This window comes from Schistocerca americana, chromosome 5, assembly GCF_021461395.2.
Source record: "Schistocerca americana isolate TAMUIC-IGC-003095 chromosome 5, iqSchAmer2.1, whole genome shotgun sequence".
Lineage (NCBI taxonomy): Eukaryota > Metazoa > Arthropoda > Insecta > Orthoptera > Acrididae > Schistocerca > Schistocerca americana.
The window spans coordinates 281,155,741-281,175,135 of NC_060123.1; positions in this window are offsets into that span (position 1 = coordinate 281,155,741).

The window sequence follows — 19,395 nt, forward strand, 5'->3', positions numbered from 1 at the left end:
AAAAAGTGAATTTCTGACTACAATATTCATATGTACCGAAAAAGTAGAATTTAAAAATATTTTGTTAAACTAATAGGTTTTCTGGAGGATAACAACGTTGTCAAATTATTCACGTAAGAAAATTGAGCATCGTTAAGGGACTATGCAGCTCTGTTACAATACTGGTTTTCGTTAGACAATGTAAGTGGCTGCTTTATGGAAGACTACCATTTTTACGTATTTGTGAATTGTACTTTAATTTAAATATGTCCAGGCAGCACCGAATTCATTGAGAATTGTAAAGTAACCTTTTCTTAATTTGTGATACGTGATAAAACGTTTAACATCAAACAGTCGGTTTTCACCTTTTATTCACATTACGAAAATTTATCAGTTTCAGTGGTTTCACATCCTTATTGATGATATATTTTTGTAAAATTTTGTGCTCAGTCTAATGTATTACACTGTACGTTTATCGCTAATCATTGTACACACATAAAATAAATATTATACCAAATGTAACTAAAGAAAAAGTATGCTATAACGTATGTCAAAAGATAAAAAATTGTTGCACATTTATTTAAGCAATAGCAGACATATGATAGAAGTACTAGTAGTAGCAGCAGTGGCAATACTTAAATGGTAGAGATGCCATTGAGTGTTAAATTTGTATTTTGATATGTATTGAAGTCGGTAATAAATAAAACTAATATATTTCTAGAGAAATCTACATTTTTAGATTTTTAGATGGAAGTAACCCAATCATTAAAGAACACGCTTTCGGTTCGAAAACAATATATAGATTTTACAATGCCAGCAACTAGAATCAAGACCAAGATAAACAGCGACATTTTATGAAATAATTTCAGGCACATTGTATTAAAAATAATTTTATTATTCCTTGACTTCACTTCCCTAGTAACAATTATTTTCTTACAGAATGTGTTACATGCATTGTGGCGCGGAGTGGCTCTTTTGCGATGACCGTCGTGGCCAAGAAACTGGAGCTAGAAGCGTAGAGTGGCTGGCAATGTGAGTCGGCAAGAGACGGCTGTTTCCGCTTGGGCAAGCTCAGAACGGATGACGTGCGAATTTGTCTGGCTGAAGGCACGCAGTAGACCTTGGGAGAAATCAATGTTTATGCAGATTTCACGGTCGGGTGTGTATATGGAGATGTCGTGCCACTGAGGCCCGAGGCGGAGATTTTTGGATTTTGTACGACAGTAGTATGCTGGGTGACCTGTGGACAGTAAAGGATTAAGGCAGTACGTCTAATCGTGCGTTCTACGCCTATACAGTATTTCTGGTGTGTAGCGCGTGCCTGTGTTTCTAGTCGCGTAGCCTGTTGCGCATACTAGTGGTGCCCAATCAGTATTCTGTTAATATTTTGCTGCTAACGATTGTGATTACATCACATAATTGTCTCTGTTAGGAGCAGCTGTAATTCCCATGTTAGATCGAGCCGTTTCTCACTTCGTCATAACCTATCTGATTAAATGTATGTCACGAGCAATGCCTGAGCAGACGGATGTGGAATGATGTATTTCTGTGTGATATAAGCATAGTGATTTTAAGGGTTCGCAATACAGTGACAAATATTCAGATACAGCTGTACGTAGAAACTAGTGTTGAAGTATGCTGAAGCAGTATCTTTCTATTTAAGAAAAAAAAAGGCATTAGTCGTTTTGCTCATTCGGTTAGCACACGATGTTTGAGACAATTTTGTGTCCAGCGGTATCTGGGACTTGTGCAAAGTTCTTGCGCTGTATGACTGACTGAACTATAACATGTGCCCACCGTATTATTGTCTAAAAAAATATTGTCTCGAGAAGGTAAGTCCCTCATTGGCGTCACAGTAATTTTTGCGAAACTTGGTAAAATGCTGTGGACATGCGTTTCGAGGTACTAGTTATGGCTGTTATCGTATTACCTGGTGAAATGTCAGATATAATGTAACGTTCGTGGATCTCCTGTGTTTACTCAGACGCCACTTGCCGCTGTATGGTGCGTGGCGGTTATCTACGGAGCGGCTCTGAAGCTAAAGGGCAAGCAAGCTGCGGTAAAAATAAATTTAATAATCCTTGGCAGGTGTTGGTAATTTAATGAAAACTTCAGGGTTTTTAATGCTACCTTTGTTGTGGGAGTAAGGGAGATACTTTCATTGTCTGGTCTGGTGTGTGGGTCTTGGACATAAATTGTAAAAAATTCTTTACTATTTCATGATTGAAGAAAATTGTGCTTGTTACATTGAGATGTGCAAGTAATTGTTTGCACTTAATATTTACAGTTTTTTTGGTGAAGCAGTTAAAAGTAAATTTTAATTGTGTAAATGGTCATTACGCTTTAACGGTAAGTAATTTCAAGTAAACTAAAACTTTAGAATGGAGTAGCTCTATAGGTTTTGCGAGTTTCTGTGAATTACTTAATTGAATGGTATTTGGTAAATGTCCACTGGGACACATGTTCCACAGAAGGTAAACCCAATAGGCAAGATCGTGCTGAGTGATTAATAATATTTAATCACTGTTGAATGTTTAGTTTTAATAAAAATTTTAAATTACCACTCCACCTTTCTGACATCTAGCCCTCGCTGCATATTACCTTTTGGTAAAGCTTCAAATTGTGTTCAAGCGCATTTATAACAACATAAAGTGCATTTATAACATATTGATGACATTGGATTGATACAAGGCTAGACGTGCCGAGCACATGAAAATCTCGTTACACCATAATATTACTAAAATTAGTAATGAAGTAATGTTACATGTAAGCGTAGTCATCGAGCGCATTTGATTTGGGGGTATATCATGCTAAAATGTCTATCAAAAGCATTTTGGCTTTGGAAATCAGAACACAAATGTTCTAACGTCAACAGAAAGCGAATCAGATGTAGTTCCTCTGCTCAAAAAGATTGTTATGTCGTTGCTTATTATGTGGCGAAACCCTAATATACGTTCCCGCCCACATTTGGCTCTTCGACAAGGTGACGCTCGTAATATGTTATCGTCTGTTAGAAAAATTTGACTATGTCATGTTTTTTGCTCATTTATCAAAACAACAACTCCTCAAAGAAAGAGAAAGAAAATCAGTAACTCATTGAGCTTTTGCTATTAAAATAATATTTAATGACTACTTTGTCTCATATTTATCACACTACAGTGTTTTACATCAGATTCATATGCAGATTTTTTTTCATATTTAACAAAAAATATGCTTCATACAATTACATTACGTTATATAGATCACAGGGCACAAAATTCAAATAATTTCTTCAGTTCATATCTGTATTCTAGCAATGAGCCTTCCTTAATGAAAGTCAAAGCGCATACATTTTCTGAGGAGTCAATAACAATATTTTCACAAAGACTTTCTAAAAAGGGGGTGCCCCGTTTCTCTTGACCACCTCAAATAACTTTTTGTCCAGAAACGACATAAAAATTGCTTCAAATATATGTTGTTTAGTTACCGAGGGTACATCAGCCAGCGTGAATGCCTTTCTTGTAGCTTTATTCGTCGCCAATATATTAACAGCAGTACGTCTTGCGGTAATCCACTTCTTTACTTCATCGTGTACTACTCCCGCAGCCGGCCACGGTGGTCTAGCGGTTCTAGGCGCTCAGTCCGGAGCCGCGCGACTGCTACGGTCGCAGGTTCGAATCCTGCCTCGGGCATGAATGTGTGTGATGTCCTTAGGTTAGTTAGGTTTAAGTAGTTCTAAGTTCTAGGGGACTGATGACCATAGATGTTAAGTCCCATAGTACTCAGAGCCATTTGAACCATTTTTTTTACTCCCGCAAACATGGCGTTATTAAAATGTAACGTAAAATTGACTCTGACTGTCCTGTACTACCATACAGTGCAGATAAACAGGGGTCATGTAATTCGTCCATTTGTCACAGCTGACAGTAAACAAATGGAACCCTAAGAAAAACGCATACTGATCATTCAGTCAAATTTCTTCAGTTGAAGAATTATATGAGAACAATATACACCAACGAAGAGAAGATAGAAATACCACGTATCTTCTCAAAGTGCTACGCTACTATCCTATATTTAGCCTATATTTAGCCGTATTACAGTTACTGTGCAGATAACTTCCATTCTTCATAGATGAGCTGCATATCTACCTTATCTTCGTTGGTGTACATTGTACTCACACAAATCTTCAACTGAAGACGGTTGACTGATTTCCAGGTGTCCATTTTCTTTGTGTTTCCATTGTTTACTATCAGCTCCAGCTGGTGGATGTTACATTACCCTGAGTACTTGCAATATGAGCCAGTACAAAGTCAATTTTCTGTTACGTTTTTAATAAGGCCACTTTACTTGAACAAATGTACAAAAAGCGGTCATGCCGGTTAATGTCCCTTGGTCGCTAAACAACATCTGCTTGATGTATTTCTTATTATACTTTCGAACAAAGAGCTATTTGGAGTGGTCAAGGCTCCCCCTACAGCTATTAATAGAGATTAATGTCGAACAAAGAGCTATTTGGAGTGGTCAAGGCTCCCCCTACAGCTATTAACAGAGATGAATGTCATTTTATGTCAATATCAAGTTTTGTTTTAGCATGGAATTTAAGAAAAAATATGCTTGAGGCAAGGCGATTAAATTAGTTTTATCACGTATTTTAGGCATACTAGTGGTACTGCTACTTCTCTCTAGTGGCCAGATTGAATATGTTTAGTCCAGTTCAGCTTATGTAATTCACTCACTTGCTACCATTTAGCAATAGAACTCTTTTTTGCTGACTCGTGCGTCGTTGTGGCTGACACGAGAGAACAAACAATGTTCTATTTATTGCATTTTGATATACGTTGGACCTAACAATTATATTTGCAGCAAAATATCTGTTTCTTACTATTCTCTGTCGTCCACTAGCGCACATACAATCATTTATTCATTTTGGATATGTAAATCTGGAGACATTCCATTGGCGATTCCTTTTCATGAGAAATAAAAGAACAATCAAGGTTTTTTTTTCTTTAGTTCCACACGAACCGTCCACCAATTTTTCGTTGCTATCTGTTTCTACTACTCTGCCAGGTCTCTGCCACCACATTTCCCGAACGATACACTTCCACACTTTCCTAAAGAAATTTTAATCACCTTCCTTTACTGTACCGTGAAATTTGCCCTGATATACGAGGTGATTCAGCTGTCCCTACCGCTGTCGTTTTATGCAACCCGAAATGTTATAGGTTCCCCTCATAAACCAGGCACCATGTTTTCATGTTCTCACGCTCGTTGTGCCAGATATTGTACTGGAATACCTTTTCACTAGAGGCCACAGTTTTCGAATCATTCAAGAAAACGTACAAAGGTTACCTCCAAACGCACCCACACTCATCACCCATCGGTCAGGGTTCTCCGGTGTATTGTTCATGGCACCACTGTAGAAATCTTTGCGAGGGAATGAACTATATCGCCAGTTCAACTACTTCGGTTTTCATTGAGTAGTGTTATTAAGCCACCGGCTTAGCCGAGCACTTAAATATTGTAAACCTGAAGTTTATGAAAATTCCACCTATTAATTTTGTGAATTTCAACAGCATAAAATAGACAATTACATCATTGTATTCGTCAGGTCTTCTAACTATTGTGCTCGTAAGGGTTCAATTCGGATCTAATTACCAATGTAATTAATTTTAGTGTAACGTTTACAAAAGTCGGTTTTTTTCGTTACCCTCACGGGCGTTTTTAAAGTAGTATTGTTAAAGAATGAGCCGACTATGCTGGTGGCGTAACATCCCAGTCAATAGAGACCAGAATATATCGAATATTGCGAATAGTTCGTGTAGTAGGAAATTTTTTTATAGAGATAGGAGGGGGAGCCACGAAGAAGATACTAGAAATCTTGATCAGTGGGGGTTGAGTGGGAATGGGGGTGCATTTAAAGGTCACTTTTGTATGTTTTCAATGAATAACTCGAAAACGTGACCTCCGTTACTTTAAATTTGCTACAAAAAGGACTTGCTCATTTTTTCTGTTTGCACGTAGTTAGCCACAAAGCATGATTCCCCCACACGTGGTTTATGAAGGCCAGCTCTAACCCTGCGGGTTGTATAAAACGATAGCGGCAGGTGCAGCTGAATCACCCACCTTCCTTCCAGTGTTAGGGCTCTCACACCCCTCCCCACCACTCATATCCTACAGCTTTGTTCGGATTCGCATCCCTCTTCATCCTCCCAAATGACTCCTCCAAACATCCGCCACAGATATCTCTTCCCGCTCAACCTCAAATGCTTTAGTTCCTTGATAGTCACACATCGTCATTTATCTTTGAGCTTCTGCACCTGGCCGTCTGTCTTTTACTCTGTGAGAAACATTCATTTTCCATTCACATGCGCTTATACAGTATTTTAATTAATCAAGAGATAAGCCTATTATCTTTTAATTTATGTATGCGTCTTTATATTGCGTAAACTATTCTTTTTTCTATCATCGCACATGATTTTATAACATGTTTTAAAAATTTTACAATCATTTGGCGAACTGTATCTGTAACAGCTCAAGCCTCGCCCTTACTGGGCGATGTAGATGAAATAACAGTAAAGAGAAGGAGTAACTAACAGGAACGTGAACTTGTTACCATATTTTCCGTCGGCTACGAGTTTGGAAAATATTTATTTTTCCTTAGTGACGTTACAGTTAATTTAAGAAGAAAATATTATTTTTCATAAGAAGATAAACGTCGGAATGAAGGTATTGTGACTTCCTACTACGGGTGGGAGAGATGATTTGTTTCAAAACTCAGGTTCTAAAAAGTATTTAAAATCAAATTTTGTAGTCCTCATGTATCTGACTTGTTAGAAGTCATTCACAGGAACTGTTCGTCACAAAATATCCTCTCTCACTACGAGTAAGAGGTTACTCTTACTCTCAACACATGTCACCAACGTTAGGAACAGTTCCTAGAACAGAAGAATAAGAGGTACCTGGGAGCAGATGGTGACAAATAACAGAGTAAAAATATGTAAATCGATTAGTATGAAACAGATAGGATATATTTAAAAAAATTATGTTGTAGTCGAAACTGCATGCCACATTGGAAACATCTGACATGTGAAAATATAGAATGAGCATAAAGTTGCTATTGCGATTTAAAATCACGAATGAGATGTGCGCCCATGTTGATACTAGAAAGGAATATGGAAATAGCTATTATTAATGGTATGATAGTAGTACAGGTATTTTTGTAACCACTCTTTTTAATGATGCGTTTCGAAAATATCATCAGATTCTGAAAAGAGGTTTGTATAAAACGAATTACAAGTTGCGAACACATGTACTAACGTGATATAGCCAGATTTTCTACATACCCATTAAGGGAACAGACAGTATCCAATGTACTGAGTCAACTTAAGTGTGCCATATTAAAAACGAACTACCAGCCGGAGTGGCCGTGCGGTTCTAGGAGCTACAGTCTGGAACCGTGTGACCGCTACGGTCGCAGGTTCGAATCCTGCCTCGGGCATGGATGTCTGTGATGTCCTTAGGTTAGTTAGGTTTAAGTAGTTCTAAGTTCTAGTGGTCTGATGACCACAGCATATAAGTCCCATAGTGCTCAGAGCCATTTGAACCATTTTTGTAAAAACGAACTAAACATCCTTGGCTGGAGAGCCACGCAGGAAAACTAAAGTGGCCGCAAAGTGGCAACATATCATACACAACAGAAGGCAACGAATGCCAAAAAATGCATACAGAAAGGCAGTAATCATAATTATAACGGTAAAAATGTCATGAACATATAGTTTTATATCTTGTAGTAAAAAGTACAGTTACCATAATAAAAAAAGTCATAAAGTGACTGGGTAGGGGTAGGGCCGAAAGCAGAATCGTTTATTGAGGTTCACGGACTAGATATTGGATAGGCACTAAACACAATGACGAGAATATTATATGTATATATTATTATACAACCGTACAAGGACACCAAACAATAACGTGTATACACGGAAAATGTAAATAAAAATATAAAACAAACTTTCAGGTTTTTTATCCCTATCATTATACAACTGTATGCAGACAATTCAAAAAATGAACCATAAAAAACAAAGAGCACAGCTCTTAGATATGTGTGTGAAATAAATAGTTCAACGGGCTGTTGTTAGTGGCCTTTTGCAGTAATACTTACATAAAAAGTAGTGCGCAACGTCAGGCCTTGCACTATACGTGCTGTTTATGAAGCGCAATTTGTAGCAGTATCTATCCTCCGTTCGTATTGAAATATTGCACAACAGAAAATGACACTGCTCCAACTAAAGGGAATACAGTATGCAGTAAAATATAAAAGGATAAACAACGTATCATGGTTAAACCCTTGTTTCTATACATAAGTGTAAAAATGATAAAATATAGCATAATAAACAGTAGCTACGAAACATAAAAGTAAATCAAGTGCCAAATTATAAAAGTAGCCTAATGTTTACAGCGGGACGAAGAAGCAATGATTACGAAAAAACTGAACGTATTTATCAGGATTTCCAGTTCGTTGTCTACGCAAAAATGGCGTAATTAGAGATTATAGTGAGTTTATGAACAGTATGGACTCAAATATTTACAAACGTGTTAAAAATATATGAAAATCTTCCTTGTCTATTATGTAACAACTCTTTTGTGTCTTACACCACAAATATGGAAGTAATGGTGTACAAAATTTGTAGAGACATGTAAAAATGGCTCTGAGCACTATCGGACTTAACTTCTAAGGTCATCAGTCCCCTAGAACTTAGAACTACTTAAACCTAACTAACCTAAGGACATCACACACATCCATGCCCGCGGCAGGATTCGAACCTGCGACCGTAGCGGTCTCGCGGTTCCAGACTGGAGCGCCTAGAGACATGTACATAGTCTACAACATGACCTCATTAGCCTCACTTACATTTTTTCCCGCTAGCCAGATATTAATTGTGAGAAAACAGTTTAATAATAACGTAAAAGACAAAACCAAACTGCCGTGGCTAATCAACCATAACATGAGCTGTATATTGAGCATAAGATCCTACTATGTAGGTGCTGAACTGCTGGATACTCAGACGATAACACGACTGATAAGATAACATGCTAGTTGAAATATGCTGAAATCAAGCCACTGTTTAAGAAAGGAGATAAAGAAATAGAAAAATTTCCGAACAATTTCACTTTTGCCAGCCATCTCAAAAATTATAGAAAAAGTCATGTACCATCAGCTTTATAACTATCTTACCTCAAATAACATACTGTCAAAGTCGCAGTTCGGATTTCTAAGCGGTTCTGATATTGAGAAGGCTATCTACACTTCCAGTGAAAATGTGCTTTATACATTAGACAAAATATTGCAGGCAACTGGTATATTTTGTGATCTGTCAAAGGCATTTGGCTTTGTAAATCACAATATCCTTTTAAGTTAATAAGAATATTATGGTGTAACAGGAAATGCTGCAAAATGTTTCAAATCTTTTATCTCTGACAGGAAACAAAAGGTGTTACTAGGAAAGAGACATGTATTAAGCTATCAGGCATCATCCAACTGGGAGCTAATTACATGTGGGGTCCCACAAGATTTCATTTTAGGGCTCTTACTTTTTCTTGTGTATATCAATGACCTTTCATCATTAACATTACCAGATGCCAAGTTCGTTTTGTTCGCCGATGATACAAACATTGCAATAAATAGCAAATAAAGTGTAGTCTTAGAAAGATCTCCTAATAAAATATTTTTGGACATTAATCACTGGTTCCTAGCAAATTCTTTGTCACTAAACTTTGAAAAAAACGCACTACATGCAGTTCAGTTGGGTAATTCATCAAGCCAAGCTAAAGTTTTCTGGGCACAAAAACGTGCAGTAAGGGTTAGATGTTTTGTGAACTCAAGAACATCCTGCAGAAGCCTGTTTAGGGAATTAGGGATACTAACTACTGCTTCCCTATATATTTATTCCTTAGTGAAATTTGTCATTAAAAATATATCACTTCTTCACACCAACAGCTCAATTCCTGGAATCAATACTAGAAATAAGACTAATCTTCACAAGGATTTAAAGTCACTTACTCTTGTACAAAGAAGTCTGCATTATTCAAGAACACAAATTTTCAATAACTTGCCAGCAGCCATAAAAAGCTTAACAGCCAATGAAATTCAGTTTAAGAGAAACCTAAAGGATTTATTGGTGGTCAACTTCTTCTACTCCATTGATGAATTTCTCAGTAGAACCAACCATAACTTCTGCACAATTTCTGGGCAGTAATGTGTTCATTGCAAATAAGTGTGTGTGTGTGTGTGTGTGTGTGTGTGTGTGTGTGTGTGTGCGTGTTTGTGTAAGTACAATCTAACTTCTGCACCATTTCAGTGCAGTAACGTGTTAATTGTAAATAAGTATTATAGAAGTTTTATTACATGTTTATTACCTTATAAATAAAAAACATTTTTATTTTAAATTCAGTGCATTAGTGTTTGTAAAATGATTCTTTCATAAATGTTCATTAAAAAAATTACGATTATTCCACTTGGGACGTGTGGAATGTACATTAGCTTATTTGTTTCAGTTGTAAGTATTTGTCAACTATTACTGTTTTTCTGATGTGTTCTACATCCTGGAGGACCTACTCACTACAGATCAATTGGAATGAAAGTAAATCCTATCTAATCTCTAATCTAGAGTATTGTGCTAGCACAGTGATGTGCATATTTCGTCATAGCATACACAATACATGCGAAGCTACAACAAGAAAGCAGAAACCAACTCAGAAACAAATTAAATCTAGTGCTGTATACGACAGAATAATATGCATATTAAATGAAGACAACACGGACAGTCTATGTTTTCCAGGTCTATGCTTTATATTTCAGCCAAAAAACAAAAATTCCCTGAGGAGAATGGTATAGAGATAATTATGAGAAAACCCTTACCTCAGTTCCAAGCTATACTTAAATATACATTAAAGACTCCAGCTTCTTCCTTCAATCCTCGTCTGATAACAAGCGAACGCTAGTTATGAATCCACAAATCTCAGAGCTCAAATTAAGCTACACAAACTTGAATTACCGGTCAGGCCTTTGGTTTAGTCATACAGTGCTAAAATGTATAATTAAACTATTTTTAAATAAAAATAAAAGAAATTTCATGTTTACATGATCACAGTCTGTAAAAAACAGTTACGAGATGGCAGATGTAATCATAAACGGTTACACCTAGTTCAATGTTGTCATCTCTGGACATAAGAAAATCTCTACACCAATATGCCCATTAATGACACTAGTGGGACTATCAGGAAAAATATAGTTAAATACAACAAACTTCCCACAGGAAAAATCTTTGAATTTATCAGCCTTTTACAGTTTTCGATTTCTTTTAATTATTTTTCTTTCAATGATAAAATTTATCATCAGAAGGGTTTAGCGATGAGGAGCTCACTGCCAAGTATTTTATATGTCAATGACCTGGAATATATAACAATGAGCTGGAAAATAAATCTTTTATAATGTACCTGCTTGTTGCTGAAAAGATTACGATGTACAGGATATGTGTGACTGACGTATGTGATCTGATGGAAGGGGGAGAAGATGACGTAAAACATTTTGCACAATTTCTCAAACAAAAGTATGAAAATATTAAATTTCCATTTGAATCAGAGGAGAAGAAATCGTTGGATTTACTTGATCTAACTTTAACCCATGAAGCGAATCAGTGTCCATTACCGTGTTTAGAAAACTCACCACTGACATAATTATTGGTGCATTGCCCAACCTCGTAAATTTTCACTAGCTATTTTCGTTTCATGTTCCATAGACTAGCGAAGTTGCAACTGTCTGGATAGGCAGGTAGCTAGAGCAAATGCTTTTCTGAAAGCAAAGGTGGGGAACTGAGCAATAATAGTTTAATGAAATATACGGATAGGACAGGAACTGCATCTGTGTAGCCGGGGAAAAGAAAAAAAATATGTCTCGCTAACTTTCCATGGACCCATTTCAGAAGCGATCGGTAAGGTTTTTGAGCCTGCAAATATTTCTATAGGATAGAGAACTAATAATAAATAGGGAATGCAATACGTCATGAGTTGGCATGTTGTATCAAAAAATATAAAAAACCGACTATTTACGAAATCATATGCAGTAACTGCGACAGCATTTACATTCGGCAAACTCGAAGAGACTTTGAAACATGCTTTAAGGAACACACATATAACAATAGCAATGCCTGAGGCTACACATTAAACATTTTAATTTCAGTGTCACTGACGTAACGAAAAAATCTAAAAATCCTGCATGTGGAACCCAAGGGCTATAAATAAGATATTAGAAAGGAAATTGAAATTTATACATATCGACGTAAACAGCCTGAATAAATTAATGAACAAGGCGAAACAGCAAGAACGTGGTATTACAAGATTTTTGACGATCTGATAAATCATTAACTCTGTTAATCTCCCAGCCTAGTTTTCTCTCTGAGTAGCTCCGTGCAGTACCTGCATAAACATATCGGGTTTGGGTTTAGAATGCTAGTAATCTAACGAAAAATATAGCAGAAATTAATAAATCACAATTGATACAGTTGAACTCCCTGACATTAACCGGTTTCATATGTCTAAAAGGTTCCTGCTGATCATTAATCTCCCTACATTAATTTGTCTGTCCTCATGCAATATTCATATTATTCTGACGTATACAGCATTAGATTTAATTTATTCCTAAGTTGGTTCCAGCTTTCTTGTTGTAGCTTCGGATATATTGTATATGCTATGTCGAAATATGCACATCACTGCGTTAGCACTATACTCTAGTACACTATGTGATCAAAAGTATCCGGACACTTGGCTGAAAATGATTTACAAGTCAGTGGCGCCCTTCATCGGTAATGGTGGAATTCAGTATGGTGTTGGCCCACCCTTAGCCCTTATGACAACTTCCACTCTCGCAGGCATACGTTCAATCAGCTGCTGGACGATGTATGGGGAGTGGCAGCCCATTCTGCACGGGGTGCTGCACCGAGTAAAGGTATCGATGTCGGTCGGCGGGGCCTGGCACGAAGTCATCGTTCCAAAACATTCCAAAGGTGTTCTGTAGGATTCAGGTCAGGACTCTGTGCAGGCCAGTCTATTACAGGGATGTTATTGACGTGCAACCACTCCGTCACAGGCCGTGCATTATCAACTGGTGCTCGATCGTGTTGAAAGATGCAATAGCCATCCCCGAATTGCTCTTCAACAGTGGGAAGCAAGAAGGTGCATAAAACATCAGTGTAGGCCAATGCTGTGATAGCGCCACGCAAAACAACAAGGGGTGCAAGCCCCCTCCATGAAAAACACGACCACATCTACATCTACATCTACATTTATACTCCGCAAGCCACCAACGGTGTGTAGCGGAGGGCACTTTACGTGCCACTGTCATTACCTCCCTTTCCTGTTCCAGTCGCGTATGGTTCGCGGGAAGAACGACTGTCTGAAAGCCTCCGCGCGCGCTCTAATCTCTCTAATTTTACATTCGTGATGTCCTCGGGAGGTATAAGTAGGGGGAAGCAATATATTCGATACCTCATCCAGAAACGCAGCCTCTCGAAACCTGGCGAGCAAGCTACACCGCGATGCAGAGCGCCTCTCTTGCAGAGTCTGCCACTTGAGTTTGTTAAACATCTCCGTAACGCTATCACGGTTACCAAATAACCCTGTGACGAAACGCGTCGCTCTTCTTTGGATCTTCTCTATCTCCTCCGTCAACCCGATCTGGTACGGATCCCACACTGATGAGCAATACTCAAGTATAGGTCGAACGAGTGTTTTGTAAGCCACCTCCTTTGTTGATGGACTACATTTTCTAAGGACTCTCCCAATGAATCTCAACCTGGTACCCGCCTTACCAACAATTCATTTTATATGATCATTCCACGTCAAATCGTTCCGCACGCATACTCCCAGATATTTTACAGAAGTAACTGTTACCAGTGTTTGTTCCGCTATCATATAATCATACAATAAAGGATCCTTCTTTCTATGTATTCGCAATACATTACATTTGTCTATGTTAAGAGTCAGTTGCCACTCCCTGCACCAAGTGCCTATCCGCTGCAGATCTTCCTGCATTTCGCTACAATTTTCTAATGCTGCAACTTCTCTGTATACTACAGCATCATCCGCGAAAAGCCGCATGGGACTTCCGACACTATCTACTAGGTCATTTATATATATTGTGAAAAGCAATGGTCCCATAACACTCCCCTGTGGCACGCCAGAGGTTACTTTAACGTCTGTAGACGTCTCTACATTGATAACAACATGCTGTGTTCTGTTTGCTAAAAACTCTTCAATCCAGCCACACAGCTGGTCTGATATTCCGTAGGCTCTTACTTTGTTTATCAGGCGTCAGTGCGGAACTGTATGGAACGCCTTCCGGAAGTCAAGAAAAATAGCATCTTCCTGGGAGCCTGTATCTAATATTTTCTGGGTCTCGTGAACAAATAAAGCGAGTTGGGTCTCACACGATCGCTGTTTCTGGAATCCATGTTGATTCCTACATAGTAGATTCTGGGTTTCCAAAAACGACATGATACTCGAGCAAAAAACATGTTCTAAAATTCTACAACAGATCGACGTCAGAGATATAGGTCTATAGTTTTGCGCATCTGCTCGACGACCCTTCTTGAAGACTGGGACTACCTGTGCTCTTTTCCAATCATTTGGAACCTTCCGTTCCTCTAGAGACTTGCGGTACACGGCTGTTAGAAGGGGGGCAAGTTCTTTCGCGTACTCTGTGTAGATTCGAATTGGTATCCCGTCAGGTCCAGTGGACTTTCCTCTGTTGAGTGATTCCAGTTGCTTTTCTATTCCTTGGACACTTATTTCGATGTCAGCCATCATAACACGGCCACCTCTGAATTTTACTGTTGGCACTAAAAACGCTGGCAGATGACGTTCACCGGGCATTCGCCAGACCCACACCCTACTATCGGATCGCCACATTGTATACCATAATTCGTCACTCCACACAACGGTTTTCCACTGTTCAGTCATCCAATGTTTACCGTCCTTGCACCAAGCGAGGCGTCGTTTGGCATTTACCGGCGTGATGTGTGGTTTATGAGCAGCCGCTAGACCATGAAATCCTAGTTTTCTCACCTCCCGCCTAACTGCCATAGTACTTGCAGTGGATCCTGATACGGTTTGGAATTTCTGTGTGATGGTCTGGATAGATGTCTGCCTATTACACATTACGACCCTCTTCAACTGTCGGCGGTCTCTGTCAGTCAACAGACGATGTCGGCCTGTACGCTTTTGTGCTCTACATGCCCCTTCATGTGTCCACTTCACTATCACATCGGAAACAGTGGACGTGGACCTAGGGATGTTTAGGAGTGTGGAAATCTCGCGTACAGACGTATGACTCAAGTGACACCCAATTCCCTGATCACGTTCGAAGACCGTGAGTTCCGCGGAGCTGCCCATTCTGCTCACTCACGATGGCTAATGAGTACTGAGCTCACTGATATTGAGTACCTGGCAGTAGGTGGCAGCACAATGCATCTAATATGAAAAACGAATGATTTCGGGGGTGTCCGGATACTTTTTGTTGGATAGTGTACGTTAACTTATCAGATGTGTTAGGGTCTGAGTCTCTGACAGCTCAGAAACTCCATAGTAGGATTTTATGGCCGATATACAGATCATGTTATAGTTTATTAGCAATAACCGTTTGGTTTTCTCTTTTACAACATTATTAAACAGTTTTCTCACAATTAATATCTGACTAGTGCGAAAAAATTTAAATGAGGTTTATGAGGTCATGCTGTAGACTACATACATGGTTCTACAAATTTTGTACACCATTACTTCCACATTTACGGTGTAAGAGACTACAGAGTTGTTACATAATAGACGAAGAAGCTGTTCATATATTTTAATCAGAATTTTAAGAATTTGAGTCCATACTGTTAGTAGCCTCACTATAATCTCCAATTATATCATTTTTGCGCAGACAACGAACTGGAGGCACTGATAAATGACTCACTTTTTTCTTAATTACAACTGCTTTGTTCCACTGTAAACGTTAGGCTAGTTTTATTATTTGGCACTTGCTTTACTTTTGTGGATCGTAGTTAATGGTTATTATGGTATATTTCAGCATCATTTCCATACTTGTGTACAAATACATGGGTTTGGTCCTGAAATATTGTTTTTACCCTTCTATATTTTATTATACTTTGGTTAGTGTACACTTTAGTTAGCGTAGAGTCATTTTCCGTTCTGCAGTATTTTAACACGAATAGAAGATAGATATTGCTATAAATTGTGTTTCATACGCATCACATATAATGCAAGGCCGCACGTTGTTCACTATTTTTAATGTAAGTACTACCACAAAAAGCCACTAACAACAGACTGGTTCAACAATTTATTTCACGTATTGTAAGATGGGAAGAACTATGGCCCTTACATGAAGTCATTAAAGATCACCTAACTCACGTTGAGCGAGCAGTAGGGCTGAACAAAATGACTGACAAGGCACAATGCATCTTGTAGAGGGTATAGTATGGACATAGTGGAATAATTAATGTTGGGTGATGGTTTTAAAGTAAGTCACACGACATGAAAACTTTGTGGAAACGAGTCGATTTACTGGACGCTAGTTTACCCCAGGGAAGCATTTAGAGTTGAGCATGGCTGGCCGGGGGAGCAGCTAAGGGAACCAACAATAGGCAGCTTAGGACAGCTCAAGCTCTGAGAAAGCGGTAACGGTATGCGGCCTCCAACCGCCTTAAGATGAGTGACAGTGAGTGTGTTGTTGACCCCGATTCCATGCTGCTGTACCGGGAAACAGATGGAGAACTTTATGCCTGTTGATAAATGCCTGTCGTCCTGTTTTCTGTGCAACATGCGAGAAAGCCGCGCAAAGCTTCGGTGGAGTGGTCAACAGAGGTCAAAATATGCGTGTTCGTGACAATAGCAACTTCATAGTGAATTCACGGTCCACAGAGACTGAAGTAAATCAGATGAAGAGCGACAGCATGAAATACGCCGACCTCCGATGGGAACATAGGACCAAGGAATTTGAAGTATTCTCCTGGGAGTCAGAATTCCAGAAAACTTGGTGTTTGTGCAGACGCTACCCTTGATGGGTGGCCTGGGGGGGGGGGGGGGGGGGCTAAATAGAAGAAGTTGAGAGGAAGGGAAATTTTGTGGGAATTTGTTCACTTCCCAGAGAAGGCATTGGTCAGCGCTGGGAAGCGACGCATAATTAACGCGACTTGCGCTGCAACTGGCGTAAGTGATTTTGCTGGAGGGGAAACTGAGGTGAAGAGCGGACTGGCAGAAGTCTCAGTAGAACTCTTCCGTTCCCAGCTTGCCTAGAGTGTGGATGTGGCGTTCTTGACTCAGCTTGCCTGAGAAAGAGTGAGCATCTCTGCAGTTTAGGACTTAGCAAAGGGAACGATTGAGCTTGGAGATAGGAAGTTTTGGTTCAGCTATGTACTGAGCAAGATAGCTAGGAGTGAATAGACGAGCGCAGCCTTGCAGCACCATGAGGTCGGCCGACGTCCACACAACGACGACGCTCCGCCACGCTGTATTCGGTGATATTGCGCCCGCTCCGGCCACTGATTAATTTGTTGGATCACGTCGGCAAAGTTTCCACAAGGGTTTCAAGGGCCGTGTATTGTAGAATTTTTCTCGCACTTCGCATTACGCCTGGGTCAGTCGATAGGAATTACTTTTGAGTATCAGGCTTTACTCCATGCAAACGCAATTTATTACCACTGCCTGATAGGAGAGTCTTGTAATGTCATGATTGAAGGTCTTGAGTTAAAATAAATTTGTGCTAATCGACTGCATCTGTTTTCAATCAAGTAGTTGAAATCCCAAGTCACTTTCTTAATTAATTTTATGTTCAACATGTGCATCTGGTGTTCAATAGCTGAATATAACATCAATGTGCACCCATTTTTAATTAAAAGTGATCAATTCTGAATAAATTAATGTCAACACTGCCACCGCAGTTCAACCAGGAGTCACAGGGCCATATTACTTTTTGCGTTATCCGATATTGCGGCAGTTTTGCACTCTCTGTTGATCTGTTAGTCAATTACCTGGGGTGAACACACTCCAAAACCAGCTAAGTGATGGGTGGGGTGTTACAGTATATATCTATTAGTTGCGCTCTTTGTTTCTTGTGTTTCATATACTGTTGTATAATGATAGGGATATGAAACCTAAAAGTTTGTTTTACCTTTTTATTTACATTATGATATTTCTTTGTACAGGTGTTATTGTTTGGTGTCATTGTTCGGTTATATAATAAATATGTACATGTAATATTCCAGTCATCATGTTTCTTGCATTATCGAGACCTAGGTCGAGAACCTCGATAAAAAATTCCGATTTCGGCCTCACCCCTACCCAGGGACTTTATGACATTTTTTTTACGCTAACTGTGATTTTTACCAAGATATAAAACCGTAGGTATATGACGCTTTTTTACGGGTATACTTATGAATACCACCTTTCTGTATGCGTTTTTTGGCATTCGTTTCCTTCACTTGTGTATAATTTGCTGCCAGCTTGCGCCCACTTTAGTGTCTGTGCTTGGGTCTCCAGACAAGGATGTTCTGGTCCTTTTCAGTACGGCACACATAAGTTGACTCACAAGGGAAGGTCACGGCGTTGGAATCACAGATTTGCTTCAAATTTTGTACAGCTGAAACATCTTAATGTACAAGTAGTAACGTTGCACCACACTGGAAATTTCGAGAAAATCGCAATAGGGGGTTTACGCATCTATTATGCGTCGTAAGTAGATGTGCATAGGTACTGGGCTTTGAAGTTCGTGGTGCTCAAATGATTACCATTAGGGTTTCCTAAAACGAACGTTTTTGAAGCGATGGTTCGACTCCCGCTCAAAGTAAATTATAAATCTATTTCATTTACTTTGCTTTACGTCTATGGTCACAAATTTTTTGTCATTTGACTATGGGTTTCAGTCTATAATAACCATCTTCAGATATGCAGCAAAATATTGGAAACATACACTAGCACATCACGTCGCAGCTTGTGATAACTCTATTTCTTCCATCACTTTTCATATTATTTGATTGATACGACATTTGAGGGATAATGTAATGAAAAAAACACGAGTATCTGCCTGAAGTATTCGCATAAAGTTTCAGTTTATGTTTTCGATATCTGTATGACAAATATCATCATTTAACGAGTGATGTCGAGAGCACATCCGACGAATAATTGTACATTACTCTTGTGCTCTGGCACTACTGTGTTACTAATTGTAAATAACGTCATTCGCATCATTATTTGTCGTTGTTTGACTTGAGACTTCCAAGCATATCCCTCATCCTTGAAAAGTTAATAAAAATAGTAAATAGTCAAATAGCATCACATTCACTACAGTTTCATGAATGCGCACATAGTTTTGTTTTCATTATATTACCT